This window comes from Cynocephalus volans, chromosome 4 (assembly GCF_027409185.1).
Source record: "Cynocephalus volans isolate mCynVol1 chromosome 4, mCynVol1.pri, whole genome shotgun sequence".
Taxonomy (NCBI): domain Eukaryota; kingdom Metazoa; phylum Chordata; class Mammalia; order Dermoptera; family Cynocephalidae; genus Cynocephalus; species Cynocephalus volans.
Genome location: NC_084463.1, coordinates 27103319 through 27118545, shown reverse-complemented (window position 1 = coordinate 27118545; position 15227 = coordinate 27103319). Strand labels below are relative to the sequence as shown.

The 15227-nt window shown below is 38.0% G+C and overlaps 1 protein-coding gene across 4 annotated transcripts in view; it reads left to right on the top strand.

Annotated features, from left to right (window-relative positions):
* The first annotated feature begins 118 nt into the window (after positions 1-118).
* ZBTB44 (zinc finger and BTB domain containing 44) overlaps positions 119-15227 on the top strand; it is a 59371-nt gene continuing 44262 nt past the window's right edge. For all 4 annotated transcript variants that reach the window (XM_063093213.1, XM_063093211.1, XM_063093210.1 and 1 more), the window contains exon 1: positions 119-665. The gene's annotated coding sequence lies outside the window, so the exon portion shown is untranslated. The remainder of the gene's footprint in view (positions 666-15227) is intronic.

The following is a 15227-nucleotide window of genomic DNA, read 5'->3' as shown; positions in this document are numbered from 1 at the left end:
TGCGCAGTAGTCACTTCCCCCCCCCGCCCAGCCCCGCCCCGTGCACGCTCGGCCCCGCCCACTTCCCCTCCCTTCCCTGAGCCCGGTCGGGCGCGCGGAGCATTGTGGGACACAAACAAAGTGCCCCTAAACAGGCAGGAGTGAGCGGAGCGGCAACGGCGGCGGCGCCGGCCCGCACGCGCGCGGCGGCGGCTCCCTCCCAGCCTCCCCCTCCCCTCCCCTCACTCCCCTTCCCCTTTCCCACCCCGCCCCGCCGGGAAAACGCGAGCCGTCGCCGCGCTCCTCAGACCGCCGCCTGCCCTCGGCCAACCACCCTGAGCGGCCGCCCGCGCGCGGCTCCCGGGCCCCCTCGCTCCGCCCCTCAGGCCCCTCCGAACGCTGGGGCTGCTTTCCTCCCCGCCGCTTCGCACTCTCCACCTCGCAGGCACGCCGGTGGGCTGTGCCGCCATGCCCCAGCCACAGGCTACTCACGGGCCTAGGCGCGGCGGCCCGAGATAGGGTCCCCTGGGCCTCCCGGGGGAGGAGAGAGGCAGCGAGCCGCGTGCTCCGCCCCCTCCCCCCGGGCTGTCGCCGCCGCCACCGCCACCGCCACCTCGCCGCCTCAGCCTGGCGGGGAGGAGGAGAAGGAGCAGCAGGCCTCCGGGCCCCGGTACCGCCGCCCGCAGGTAACGGGGAGGGGAGGGGAGGGCGAGCGGGCCCCCGGGCCCGAGGGGGGTGGCCAGCCACTGCACGCCGCCCGGGGACTGACACCACGCGTCCCCCACCTGGGAGCTGGAGGGAAAGCCTGGTCTGTCACTCCCAACCGCGCTGTGAGACACCCCACAGGGTCCCCTCAGTAGCATGTAATCCTTCAGAAAGGAGACTGGCCATGGACCCGGCAGTCCAGGAGGAATTACCCCGATTTTCCAGGGTGCTCCCGGTCGTTTGCACGCCCGTGTACCCAACCCCCAAAGAAGGCGGAGGTGGTACCCCCCTCACCTGGCCGAACCGAGGAGCCTGAGACCTGTTTTTTTCCTCCTCTACCCTGCTGCTTTTTCTCTGGTACTGGAAAGAAAAAGATGGCACTTCTTTAAAAGAAATTTTTTTTTAAAAAAATACCCCTTTTTCTTCCCTACCTGAAGATCACTCTGCATCTAATCATTTTACTGCCGGCCTAACCAGAAAAAGGAGTTACCTGCAAGTGAAATAAGTATGTTTGAACTGATGAAAGAAAATTGCATCCGACTGAGTTCTATGAATCTTAACCAGAATTTAGAAGAAAGCCCAGGAATTGTGTACTTTTTTGGAACTTATTTATAGAAATGAGGGCAAAAACTTAATTTCTTTTTTAACATGTAAGTAAATTATCTGTTAAGGTCAGGAAAAAATTCTCTTTAACTTCCACTTATTTCCTTAGTGTTTTATTCAGAAATAGGCTCATCCCAAAAGCAAACTACACAGTTTGATAGATACCAAAAGAGTTTGGATAGGTTAAGATTTTGATGATTTCCTTTTGCCTAGGGTTTTAGTTGGAATTCTTGGATTTAAAAAAATACTGTATAAATTTTCATTTCTTCCATTGCTTCGCTTTGACTTCTTGTGGATTGGTAATATTTCATTTTACCTAATATAGTCTCCCCTTATGGAATGTGAAAATAGTATTTTCCTATAGTCTTGTATTTTAGGATGATTACTTTCATTAATTATGAAAACCGGATTTACTGCTAGGCATTTTACATATGTAATCTTAATTCTCAAAACAACCTGATGACGCGGATATTATTACTTGGATTTTGTAGATGAAATAGAAACTCAGTGATACTAAATTGCCATAGGCCACACAACTATTAAGTAGTAGAGTTGAGATTTGAACCCACATGTAATTCCAGTCTGTGTACTTTCTCCTGTATCTCTCAATAGAGGTATAATTTTTAACTTTGTTATAAAAAACTTCAGTCTTATGAAGTTGGGGGGAAAATATAGTGAATATCCCACTACCTAGATTCACTGATTAACTTTTTTGCCATATTTGTTCCCCCCTTTCTGTGTGTGTGTGCACAACCATTTGAAAGTAAATTGCAGACACCATGAAATATTTCAGCATACATTTCCTAAATATTAAGGACATTCTCCTAACCCCAATATAATTTCATCAATACCTGTCAAAATTTACAATTCCAATCCGTATTCAGATTTTCTCATTTGTTCCAAAGTGTTTTTGAATGTTTCTCCGCCCAGCTGTAGTCAGTCAAGATTCATGCATTGTATTTGGTGATTAAGTCTTTAGTACCATTGTTAAAAAGAATAGTACTCATTCCCATTCCTTTTTTTCTGACACCTAGTTGAGGAAACCATTTGTCTTGTAGAATACATCCTCATTCTGGACCTGACCGTGTCCTCTTAAGACTCATTTTATTTATTCCTCTATTCCCCCTGAATTTCCTATTAACTGGAAGTTTGGTGTAAAGAAAGGCTTGATTAGCTTAAAGTAAAAATTTCTTTGGCAAGAATATTTAATAGGTGATGCTGTCTACCTCATATTGCATTATATAGGAAATACATAATGTCAGATTTGCTGCACTGTCAGTGATGCTAAGTGTGACTCCCTTGATTAAAGTGGTGACTGCCAGATCTGTTGTAAAGGTGTGGTTTGCCTAATTGTGATTAGTATGTAATCTTGAGGTAATACTTTGACATCAAGCAAATATTCGGTTTCTTTTGCTTAGTGATTTTTTAGCGCATTGATGAATCTTGCTTAAATCAGCTATCTTATTGGAGGTTCTCTGTAAGGAAGAGATTTCCTTTATTAAGTGGGGGTGAACTAAAAGTTCCTCCTAAAAATGCAGATTAAATGCTTGATTTCATCCCTTTAATTATCAATATTCAGAGTAAAGAGCTGAGGAAATAGTCGCCCCCAGTGGTGGCAAATGAGAGGAGTTTTTGTTATTTCTTGGGGTGATATCATTGTAGACTCATGGGGTTTTATTTATTTATTGTTTTATAACCAATTATAGTCATTTTTCTTTTTGATAACCAAATCGTCCCAAATTTGGTCAGTAGCAACAATTTCAAGCTGGCTGCTGTGTCTTTTGAAAACCTGCTCACCATTAATCTTGGAGTGCTTTCTGGCACAAGATATCCTGGGCTTGCCTTATACTTCCTTTGCTCCACATCTGGAAAGGTCTGTTTATCCAAGGAGACTTGGTTCTTTTTAGTGAGAAATGGTATATTAGAAACCAAAATTTGGATGTTTGGCATATTCATTGCTACTGGGTATCATTGCTTTTAGGCCCTTTGAGAGAAGAGAATTTAGAAAGGATTTTTTGCTTGATTATATAGAGATCATAGTGATATATCCAGTTCAAATTCAGCATAACGGACTTTTTCTTCTTTAATTCTGTATTTGTCTCTTTTATCTTAAATGAAAATCTTGGTACTGGGGGCTGGCCAGTTACTCAGTTGGTTAGAGCACAGCTTTCTAACCCCAAGGTCATGGGTTCAGATCTCCCCAAAATCTTGGTACTTAATAAAATTAATATTTCTTTGCTTTCTCTTACTATACACATAAAATCATTTATAAATTACAGGATCAGTATTACTACTATAAAACTTCTGAGTAAAGTTTAAGATTTCTTTACACTTATTTTCATTCTTTGAATATATTACATGAAGGATGTATAATCAGAGTACTATGTTTAAAAGTCACATGAAATACTTTTTTCTGTTTGGTTAGGCTACCAATTTGATATACGGTTCATTGGTTTCATTTTTTATTTTAGGATTTTATTTTATTTTTGAATATGGAAAATATACACTTGGTTCAGTGGTCAAAATAATGTTTTAAAACTGTACCTAAAGAAACCACACACATATTAGTTTTTTAAGACAGAAGAGTTCTTTACCTTTGCCGTACTCCTTTTAGTATCTATTATGTTGTCATATATCTTAAGTGCAGAAGGATTAGCAGAAGACAAAGTGTTACTTACTTGAAACCACATAGGAGTACTTTTAAATTTTACACTTAGACTCTGGGTCCTCTGGTAAAGAAAAAGCACTAAAATGAATCTTTAGAAGTTAGCAGAAAAGTATATTTCAGGCTTGCTTTTGCACATGTATTTTTAAGTAAAAATTCCATAAAAGAATTACACCTTTTTACTTGAAGATCATATCTTTAGAAAGGCATGTGGTTGGTAGAGGTTTTATGAGTCCGTATACTTTTATGCCACACAACAAAACTGGCATACATATGCTATCTGCAGATATAAAGGCATTTGGACATGTGATCAGTGGAGATAGCACATTTTGTTTGGTTGAACCAGATTTGATAGAAATTCTAAATGATGTGGTTTCAAGTATTGTGTTCAAATGAAGTTTTAAGAGGGAGCGATGGTTGTCTACAGTAGGTACAACACAGGTTATCAACCAGGGGCTGTAAAGCAAAAACTGCACACAGTGTGTTTTCCTCTGTGTACACCACCACTGCTTTTGGTAATAGAGTGAACATCTGTATTCCTCAGGGAATGGAGTAGGAATATGGAGATTGTATGCACTGTGGACCCATTCACCCTTATTCTGTTGTTAATCTCAGAAAAATAGACTGCCCAAGATTATTAGAACACATAAGTGATTTTTAAAATGCTACAAACAGTTGCATGGGTATGTATGGCAGTGTAAAGCTAGAGCATCTTTGGTAGGCTGAAAGAACTTACACAGTGATGATAATTGCTAACATTTGCTGTGACCTTTCTGTATGCCAGCTGTGCTAAACATTTTATACATAATCTCATTTAAATCTCACATTAACCCTTTGATATTACTACTAGCATCATATTTCACAAGTAAGGAAGACCTGGAAAGATTAAATGACTTGACCAGGGTGTTACAACTATTAAGTGGCAGACCCAGGTTTCAAACTCAAGCCTGTCTTCAGAGTTAGGACTTAGCTGTTTTAAAACCTCACAACTAAATCATGAATAGTTTTCAGTCACCATGAATAAGGAACTACATGACTGATGTTTATCGTACAGCAGTATTGAAGATTGCATTCAAGAGCCACATGTGCTTGTTGTGTTTGTTACACATCTTCAGTATATTATTTCCCCTTGTAAGAGGTGTGGGAGTTCCTGACCTTTGCTTCAGAAACTGCATTTAGATACCACTTTAATAAGCATTTAAAAAGTGGAGTATCAAAAATCAAGATAGATTGATGGATGGATAGTTGTGTGATAAAACAAGTATAATAGAATGTTAATGATAAATCTATGTATGGCTATTCAGGCATTCAACTAAAGTTATTTAAATTTTGCTGTGTCTGGAAATTTTCATAATAAAATATTGGAGGGAGTGATTAAAATTTTTTATTATAAATCATTATTGACAGCTGTGTAATAACATGCTGTATTCTCCACGTCTGTGTCTACAGTAATCCTCGGAAACTTTTAGTAAGTCATCCTAGCCTTGTAAAGGATAAAAGTCTTTTGTCACTGAAAATGGTCAAGCATCAAAAACTGTTGTAAAGGGGGTTCCTTCATTAGTTAGGAGGTTCCTAACTAATTAGGCTCCTTCCAACGATAAGTTTTTAGTACCCTCGGAAATTTTACATATATTAAGCATAATTTTCCCCCTGTGATTTCCCAACATTTTGTAGACTGCTGTTGAGTATAATCTCTATATAAGCTTTATGGGGTGTTCTTACGTTAAATGCCAACACGTTCATGACTGAAACAGGTAGTTCTCCTACATCTAAATGTGTGAAATTTATCTCCTGTTAAGCTGAAAGTCACATTTGTTTTTTGTTGTTGTTGTTCTTTATATTAGAAATACTCCATTTTAGGCAATGAGCTCGAAATCTTTCGATTCTTAGTCATTGGATCTAAAATAGTGATTGTATATGTGTTTTTTAAAAAATATGAAGATACAGGGCTGGCTGGCTAGTGCACTGTGAGTGCATGGTGCTGATAACACTAAGTTCAAGGGTTCAGATCCCCATACCAGCCAGCTGCAAAAAAAAAAAAAAAAAGTGTGTATACACATTGCATTTGTATTACACTCCTGCTTAAAGGTCACATTGAATATTACATTGATTTCTTCACTAACATTATTAGTGCCAAGGGTGATCTTGGCAAACACATTTTAATAACATCCTGGAGTAAATCACTAATTTGTGTTATCATGGTATTTCACATTGATAACTTTGTCTTACAGGAGTGAAAATGGTTGGATGAAGCTTATTATTAATGTCTCATTTTTCTTGGAAGACATTTTCGTTACCTCCACATGGAATATTTTTATTTTAATACTTTTCTTGTATGGTTTCTTAAAACATTAAAATTACAATGTTTGCTACCCATTCTTTTTATAGTGTCAGTATTCTGTTATTTCGGTATATTGCTATCCTTCTATAGGTATTAAATGAGCTTATATTTCTTTATGCTGAAATGATTTGCTATTAATTTGGTTTTGATAGTTTTTGATGCATTCAGCATAACTACAAACATCTTGGGGGGTAGCATATAACCAAAACTATGAATCTCTGGAATGAAGATTTTGTAGATCTGTTACTGCACTCAAGGAGTCCTCCTCAGGAGATTATATTCCAAGCAAACTCTACGGAGGTCAGATTGGAGAAAAGGGAAACTTTATTACTTGTAACAAATAAGGAGAACACGGTGCAGTGGGTGGTGGCGGGTAGCACCCAAAGCAGTGTCTCCCCAAAGAGAAAGTTACAGTCTCTTTTATTTAGCACGAAAATGAATATGCAATGATCTTGTTTAGGTCATTATATGTAGAAGTGGGATTTTGTTGGTGCGTGCTCAGTTTCCCATCATGCTTGTTCATACATCCCATGTTATATTAATGAAGCTTAAGCTCCTCCTTGGGTGGAGAATTTAGCATTATAATAAGTAAAGTTTGCCAGAGTTTAGCTTTTCAGCCCCAAAACAACTGAACAACTCGTTTTGCTGCTTGCTGGGAAACAGCTTTAAGAATGGTTATTGCAACAGTTGCAGCAGTTGCTGCTTCCTGTAAAACAACCTTAAGAACGGTTATTGCAGAAGTTGCAGCTTAACCCTTTTCTTATTCCCTCAGTCTGCTGTGGCTTCTGGAACATAATTTAGATAATTCCTTTTTAAAATTATTTCCTCTTATTCAGTCTTAACCTGCTAAGTATTCAGTCCTCACCTACTCTTGGCAAGCAAGCATATTCAGTACTATATTTCATTAAATGTCTTATTTATTTGTGCTCTTTTGATTAATGAAATTGGGATATTCTTTGACGCAAACAACAAAAATGAAGTACGAGTTTTCAGGGACTTAAACGTACTCGTTTGCTTTCGTTTCATTTTTCTCTTTTACTGGTGGTGGTTACTGGTATATGGGTGTGTTTCCTTTCTTCCACTTTTAACTTTTTCTCCTTTTACATTTTGATTACCTGGGTTTTACTTTTTCTTTAACTCTTTACATTTCTTCCTGTCTGCTTTGGATCTTCTTCTCATTGCTCATTTCCTTTTTGTGGCTTTCCATTATTGTATGAGGACAATTTCTTTTATCTTTGGTGCCATTTACATGTTGTATAAAACTATATAAACCATATTGCTATGAGAATTATTTTTATTTACAGGGATTGCTGCCTCTTTGCTTTTTTGCCCACTTAGTATTGTTTCTTATTTGTTTCTACTTTCCTCAACTAGGTTTACTTAGCTTTACTTTGAGAGACAGTATAGCATAGTGTTTAGAGCACAATTCTGAGCATACCACTTGGGTTCAGATCTTGAATTGGGCCTTCATTGCCTTCTAGCTATCCTTCTGTTTTGTTTCTTTCTCCACACATTATTTCTCATATTTCATTTTCCTCAAAATTTTACTTCATCTCCTTCCTCTCAGCAGTCTCCCTCTACCTATAACTTCAAAGAGGAGCAAAGCAAAAGCCATCAGACAAGAACTGTCTCACTACCTCTGACCATCCTACCTATAGACTTAACTGCAGCTGTATCCCTCCTTGCCTCTTTTTTCCCTTCACTGATTTCCTCCTGTTTAAGGCTAATCTTTTTACTCATGATCTGAATCCCATTTCCTTCTACCTCTTCAGGGACTTACACCATCCATTATCACCTTTTTCCTCTATCTTTAACTTTTCTTTCTTCTTTGAATCTTTTCCAACTCCAATCAAAACATTTTTCTTTATATTTTACCACAATTACAAAACATATCACTAGAAAGGGGGGAGAGAAAAACTATCCTTTAGTTTCTCCACTCTATAAAAATAACAGTATCCTCTCTTGAACCTTTTTTTCCCTCTACCTCTTTGCTCTCTTTAGGAACAAACTACTTCAGATTGAATTGTCTGTATTTGGTTTTCACTCCATTATTTTTGTGTATTCTTTGTCTTTTTCTATTGAAGTCTTGCTTCAAACTCTACTCCTCCTTCCTTATGTGGTATTAAAAGGTCATCAGTGACTCCTTTGTGACTAAGTCAAATAGACTTTGGTTTATATCTTTTGGACCTGTCAGCAGCATTTGACACTGTCAGTCAGCATTCCTTGAAATACCCTGCACCCTTGGTATCTGAAATATTCAAACATCCTGGTAATTCTATTCATCTCTTTCCCAGGTTTTCCTTCAGCTGCCCTCACCCCTAATTTTTTCTCCTCTTTTTTTCCTTAATCAGTCTAGCTAAAGGTTTTTCAATTTTGCTAACTCTTTCAGAGAATCAAATATTGGCTTTAATTTTTCTGTGGTTTGTCTGTTTTCTTTCATGTATGTCTGTGCTTTGTTCCTTTCATTTTTTTTTATTTTGGGTTTAGTTGCTCTTTTTCTGGCTATTTAAGGTAGAAGCCTAGGCCATTTTTTTTTTCTTTCAATTGTGGTGAAATACATATAACATAAAATGTACCATCGTAACCATTTTTATATGTACAGTTCAGTGGCATTAAGTACATTCATGTTATGCAACCACCACCCATCTCCAGAACTCTTTTCGTCCTTCACAACTGTAACTCTGTACCCATTAAACAATAACCCCCATTCCCCTCTCCCTACATCTCCCTACATCTATAAATTTGACTGCTCTAGGTACATCGTATAATTGGAATCATACAATATTTATCCTTTTGTGACTGGAAATTGCACTTAGCATAATGTCCTCATAGTTCATCCATGTTGTAGCATGTATCAGAATTTCCTTTTTAAGGCTGAATAATAGTTCATTGTATGTAAATGCCGCATTTTGTTTATCTGTTCATTGAGTGGGTATCTGGGTTGGTCCTCCTTTTGGCTATTGTGAATAATCCTTCTTTGAACATGAGTATACAAATATTTGTACATTTCACTGCTTTCTGTTCTTTGGGATATATGCCCAGAAGTGGAATTACTGGATCATATGGTAATTTCTTCTATTTTTCGTTTCTTGAGAAACTGCCATAACAGTTTTCCATAATGGCTGCACCATTTTATATTCCAGCAATAATGCACAAGGGTGCCAATTTCTTCAAATCCTTGCTAACACTCGGTGTTTTCTGGCTTTTTGGTGGTAGCCATCCTAATGGGTATGAGGTGGTAGGCCATTGAGTTTAGATCTTTTTTCCTAATATTTATATATTTTAAAGCTGTAAATTTTCCTCTATGTAGTGCATTAGCTGCATCCCACAAATTTTGATAATCTTGTGTTTTCAGTATCAGCTAAAAATATTTTCCATTTTCCCTTTTTGATTGCTTCTTTGACAAACCCTTGGATTATTATTTAGAAGTGTGTTGATTAATTTCCAAATATTTGGGGTTTTCTTGATATTGTATTAATTTCTAATTTTTTTCTCTTGTAGTGAGAGAACATATTCTGTGTGCATTTATTCCTTTAAAATTTATTAAGATTTGTCTCATGAACCAGTATATGGTCTGTCTTGGTGAACATTACAGGTTGCACTTGAAAAGAATGTGTATTCTGCACTATAAATTTCAGTTAGCCAAGGTGGTTTATGATACTGTTGAGATCTTCTACGTCTTTACTCATTTTTGGCAGGGGGTGGATCCAGTTTTATCAGCTGCGGAGGGGTATTAAAATCTTCAACTATAAAGTCTGGAATTGACTTTCTCCCTTTAATTTTGTCAATGTTTTCTTGTATTTTGAGTCATTGTCATTAGGTGTATGTACATTTTTGATTGTTATTGAACTTTGTCTCTGGTAATTTTTTTTTGTCTTAAAATCTACCTTATCTGTTATTAAAATAAGGCAACTCCAGCCTTCTTATACTTACTATTTGCATAGTATATCTTCTACCTACCTGTGTCTTTTTATATAAATTGAGTTTCTTGAAAAGAGAATGTATTTGGACATGCTTTTTTATCCCTTCTGAAAGTGTCTGCCTTTTAGTCAAAATGTTTAGTCCATTAAAATTTAGTGCGGCTCAATTTTACATTATTTTGAAAAGTAGACATGCGTTGGTTTGCTAGGACTGCCATAACAATGTGTGTCATACTGGGTAGCTGTTAACAGAAATTTTTTTTTTTTTCCTGGGGCAGCTGGGACCACTACAGAGATTGAACCCTGGACCTTGGTGTTATCAGGACCACATTCTAACCAACTGGGCTAACTGACCAGCCCTATTAACAGAAATTTTTTGTCTCAGTTTGGAGGCTGGTAGTTCAAAATCAAGTTGTCAGGGTTGGTTTTTTCTGAAAGCTATAAGGGAAAGATCTGTTCCAGACCTCTCTGTTTGCTTCTGGTGGTGTCTTGTCTTGTGTCAGCATAACTTCAGTCTTCACATGGTGTTCTTCTCCCTGTGCACGTATCTGTCTTTGAATTTCTCCTTTATACAAGGACATCTTCATGACCTCACTTTCATTACCTCTGTAAAAACCCTGTCTCCAAATTAAGGTCACATTCTGAGGCACTGGGTATTAGGACTTCAACATATCTTTTTAAGGGGACAGAATTCAACCCATAACAAGACATTTAAGGTTGGCAACATATGCAAGGCATGTTGGATGAAGCCACTGTATTTGTGTATGTATTTTAAAGAATATATGCAGTTGAACTCTTGAGTGCTTGGGAATACTTAAAAACTCTTTTGGGGAAAAAAAGGAGCTCTGTAAATGCTAGTTGACTAAAACTGAATTGAATTTGAGTTGCTCATGTAAGGAGCCAAAAGAGTAGATAAGACAGGCCCCTTCCCCAAGTTTTCTTTCTAATAATAATGATATGATGTTAGTAGCTGATAACCCTTAAATACCATAATTTTTGAAATGGCAACATGATAGGTGGGGAAAGTGTAGTAGATTGAACTATGTTCCCCCAAAACTCACTGTGTTCCCCAAGTTTTATGTATTAGAAACTTAGCCTCCCAGCCCCGCCCCCCATGACTGCTAAGGGGGTGGGAAATCCTTTTATGGTAATTGAAAGGTGGAGTCTTGAAGAGGTGAATGGATTGTAGGTCCATGCAGTAGTGAATGGATTAAAAATGGTGGTAGGGGCATGGTTCAGAGGGCTTTTTTTTTTTTTTTTTAAGATGGCCGGTAAGGGGATCTTAACCCTTGACTTGGTGTTGTCAGCACCACGCCCACCCAGTGAGCAAACCGGCCATCCCTATGTGGGATCCGAACCCATGGCCTTGGTGTTATCAGCACCGCACTCTCCCGAGTGAGCCACAGGCCAGCCCCCTCAGAGGGCTTTAAAAGAAGAGGAGAGTCTGTCTTTCTCTCTCTCTGCTCCCACCATCCTACAATGTGAGACTTCTGGGTCACTGTTGCCACCACCAGATGGACTTTGGACTTCCCAGCCTCAGAAACTGTAAGCAGTAATTTTGTTTTCTTTATAAATCACCCAGTGTCAGGTGTTTTGTTACAAGCAACACAGAGAGGGAACTGGGAATTGAATTTTTTAGGCAGACTTCTGTTCAGATCCTGGTTTTGTTACTTAAGTATAGGACTGTGGACAAATTAATTTGACTTTCTGTTACCTGTTTGATAACTGGATTTTAAAAATTCTTTTCCCAGAGTTTGTGAGTCCAGAGTGAGATAATGACACTTGGTGGGAGTTACTTGATATATATTAATCTGTCTTTCCTTAATGTAGGAATTAACAATCAGCATAACTTGGTAACTACCAGCAGTGAGAGGAAATTCTAACAGTTTATTGTTGCTGGTTTAATTCATTTATTGATTAACTCTGGGTGAGTCTTAGTCTTTTTCTCAAAGCTCTAAACTAGAAGGGCTGATTTATACAGTAAAACAATTGAAATCTTTATTTAATTAAAAAATGGCTAGTTATAAAAGTTAAATGAACTTTTTAACTCAGATACAGTAATCCATTTGAAATTCTCTTTGAAAACTTAATAAACACTTAAGGAAGACCCTTGGGAAATAAACCATTGTCAAATAAAGGTCCCATACGTTTTTATTATATTAGTGTTCGGAGAAAGAAAAAGCGTATTCTGAAAGTACGGTTCCTTCCGTGAAAAAATAGAGAGACATTACTTAGATTGACAACAGAGTGACAAGTTCAGAACAAAATTTAAAATATGTGGTATTGTTGTATTTGTAAAGAAAAAACTTGATTCCAAAGAAAATAACAGGGAGAAGCATCTTATTTTAACTTTCAGAAGGGTAGTGGTTGAGTTGTAATTTTCACTAATTTGAGTTCAGTCATAAATTTTCTAGGTAATTTTAACATGAAGTTTTTACTTTGCGTTATGGTTCTTCCATTCTTAAATCAGCTGTATTAACAAGTTTTCCATAAAATGTTTGCATGTTGTATATTAGACTCTTAAAATATTTCCTTAATATATTTTGTCTCAAATTTTTTGTTCATTTGTGATTAAGTGATGTTATTGGTAAGAGTATAACACATGTAAATGGTGCAGAAAAAGACATGATTAAGAACCTCTGCTGGTTTGTCCGCACAAAGGCTTGCACACAAACGTTTGTAGCAGCTTTATTTGTGATAACCCCAAACTGCAAGCGACTCAGAAGTCTATCAACAGTGGGTGTATCACAATCTGTTTATCATTTAACTGTTGATAGTCCTCAGCAGTGAAACAGAACAATAAATTCTTGAGCCCAACAATATGGATGAATCTCAGAATAATTATGTTAAGTGAAAGAAGCCAGACAAGAGAGTACACACGTTATGGTACCATTTATATAAAATTCTAGAAAATGCAGCTAATCTAAAATGAAAAGCAAATTAATGATTCCTGGGGCAGAGCAGGAAGAAGAGATTGTAAAGAGGCATGCAGAAACTTAGGATCACCAAAATGTTCCTTATCTTGATTGTGGTGATGATATATATGTCATAACTCATCAAATTGTACACTTTATGTGCAGTTTATTGTACGTCAATTATATCTCAGTAAAGCACTTACAAAACAGTTTCCAAAGAATCTATGCTAAGAGCAAAGGTATGATTGATTCTATAAATATATTGGAATTATTCTTGGAGTGACAGGGCATATACCCTAGTAAACCTAAATTGGTACTTTATTAAGTGCTGGATTAGTGGTCCACGCAGAACTACTGCAGGAGTTCAGTGGAGAGAAGGGCAGCATGGCTTAATAATAAAATGAGAAAAGGATTAAAGTCCAGCGTCCTGAGTTTGAGTCTCTGTTAGGTCACTTATTTTCTCTGATCTTTATTTTCCCTGATCTTTAGTCTCCTAATGTATTTCATAAGGTGTTTTGGGGTATTTTTTTTGTTGTGTTTTTTGGGGGGTAGGCAGCTGGCCAGTATGGAGCGTAAGGTTTTTGAAGACTCATTGTAATGTGAAAGTGACATATAAATGGAAGGCATTGCTGACATCTAGTGTGGAGTGAAGAACAAAATAGAGAAAAACTGACCTGTTGAGAGCAATAAGGAAGGAATTGCAAAAAAGGATCAGATGCGGGAAAGTGGAAATATGTACGTATATTTGTATATTTTGAGAATGCTGTCAAAATCAGTTTGACTAGAGTGAAGAGTTTATGTTGGAGAGTAGGGAGGGATAAGTAACAGACTAAAGCATCTAAAAGTATAATAGAACAGAGAGAATATAAAATATATGAGAAAGCTTAACATCAGGTTATAAGTTGCTTTTATAGTACTGTAAGCTTGACAAGTCATTTATTCTCTGAGCTTCAATTTCCTCATCAGTACAGTGGGAGATAATAGTTCTGCCTTATCTCAAGGATTTCATATATTGAAATCAATCAGCATCAGCTGGGACAGGGTATATGAAAGTGCTGAAAAGTACCAAGTGCTGCTCAGCACTTGTTCAGTGTGATAACCAAAGCATGAACGATTAAGCACCTGGACTTAAATGATTGTATTTTAGAGACTGTTTCAATAATGGTGGCATATTAATTCAAGGTTCATGAGACTAAAAGTAAGGATACCAGTCAGGATGATGTTTTAATTAGTTCAAGGCAGTGAAATGCAGAAAGGAAAGAATGGATTTGAGATATGTCTTAGTGACCAGGTCTGTGTTGGGAGGAAAAAGGAAAAAGAAATTGTATTAGTTTCCTGTGGCTGTTGTAATAAACTGTCACAAACTGGATGGCTTAAAACAAATCTTTTCTCTCTCAGTTCTGGACGCCAGAAGTTCAAAATCAGTATCAGTATCACTGGGTTGAAATCAGCTTCTGTTGGCTGTAGGCATTATCCTGTAGCCACATCATTCATCACTCCAGTCTCTGCACACTGCCATGCCACGCCTTCAGATCACCACCTCTGTGTGTCAAATGTCCCTCTGCCTCCCTCTTACAGGGATACTTGTGACTATATTTAGGGCCCACCTGGATAATCCAAAATAACCTCCTCATTCTAAGATACTTAATCACATCTGCAAAGTCTTTGCCATAAAGGTAACATTCAAGGAATTAGGACGTGGACACTGGGGGTTTTTTGCTTTTTGAGTTGGTGCTATCATTGGCCAGATAACTTGAAAAGGAAGAGTACTTTCATGAGATGATCAATGAATTGAGTTAGACCTGTTCGAAGTACCTATGGGACATCTGTATGAGGATACTCATTTTGTATATCAAAAAACCTTGAATCAAGTGGCTTAAGCAATAAGGGCATTTATTATTTCAGACAAAAACAAAACAAAGTAGTACTGGGGTAGGGCAGCTACATACACCAAGAGTTGGTTAATTCAGCAATTCATTGACATCATAAGAGACCTAAATTCTTCTCAACATTTGCTTCGCCATTGTTAGACTAGCTCTCCAATGGTTATAGGATGGCCCCCACAATTCTGGGCTTTAAATCTGGAAGTGAAAACCCCT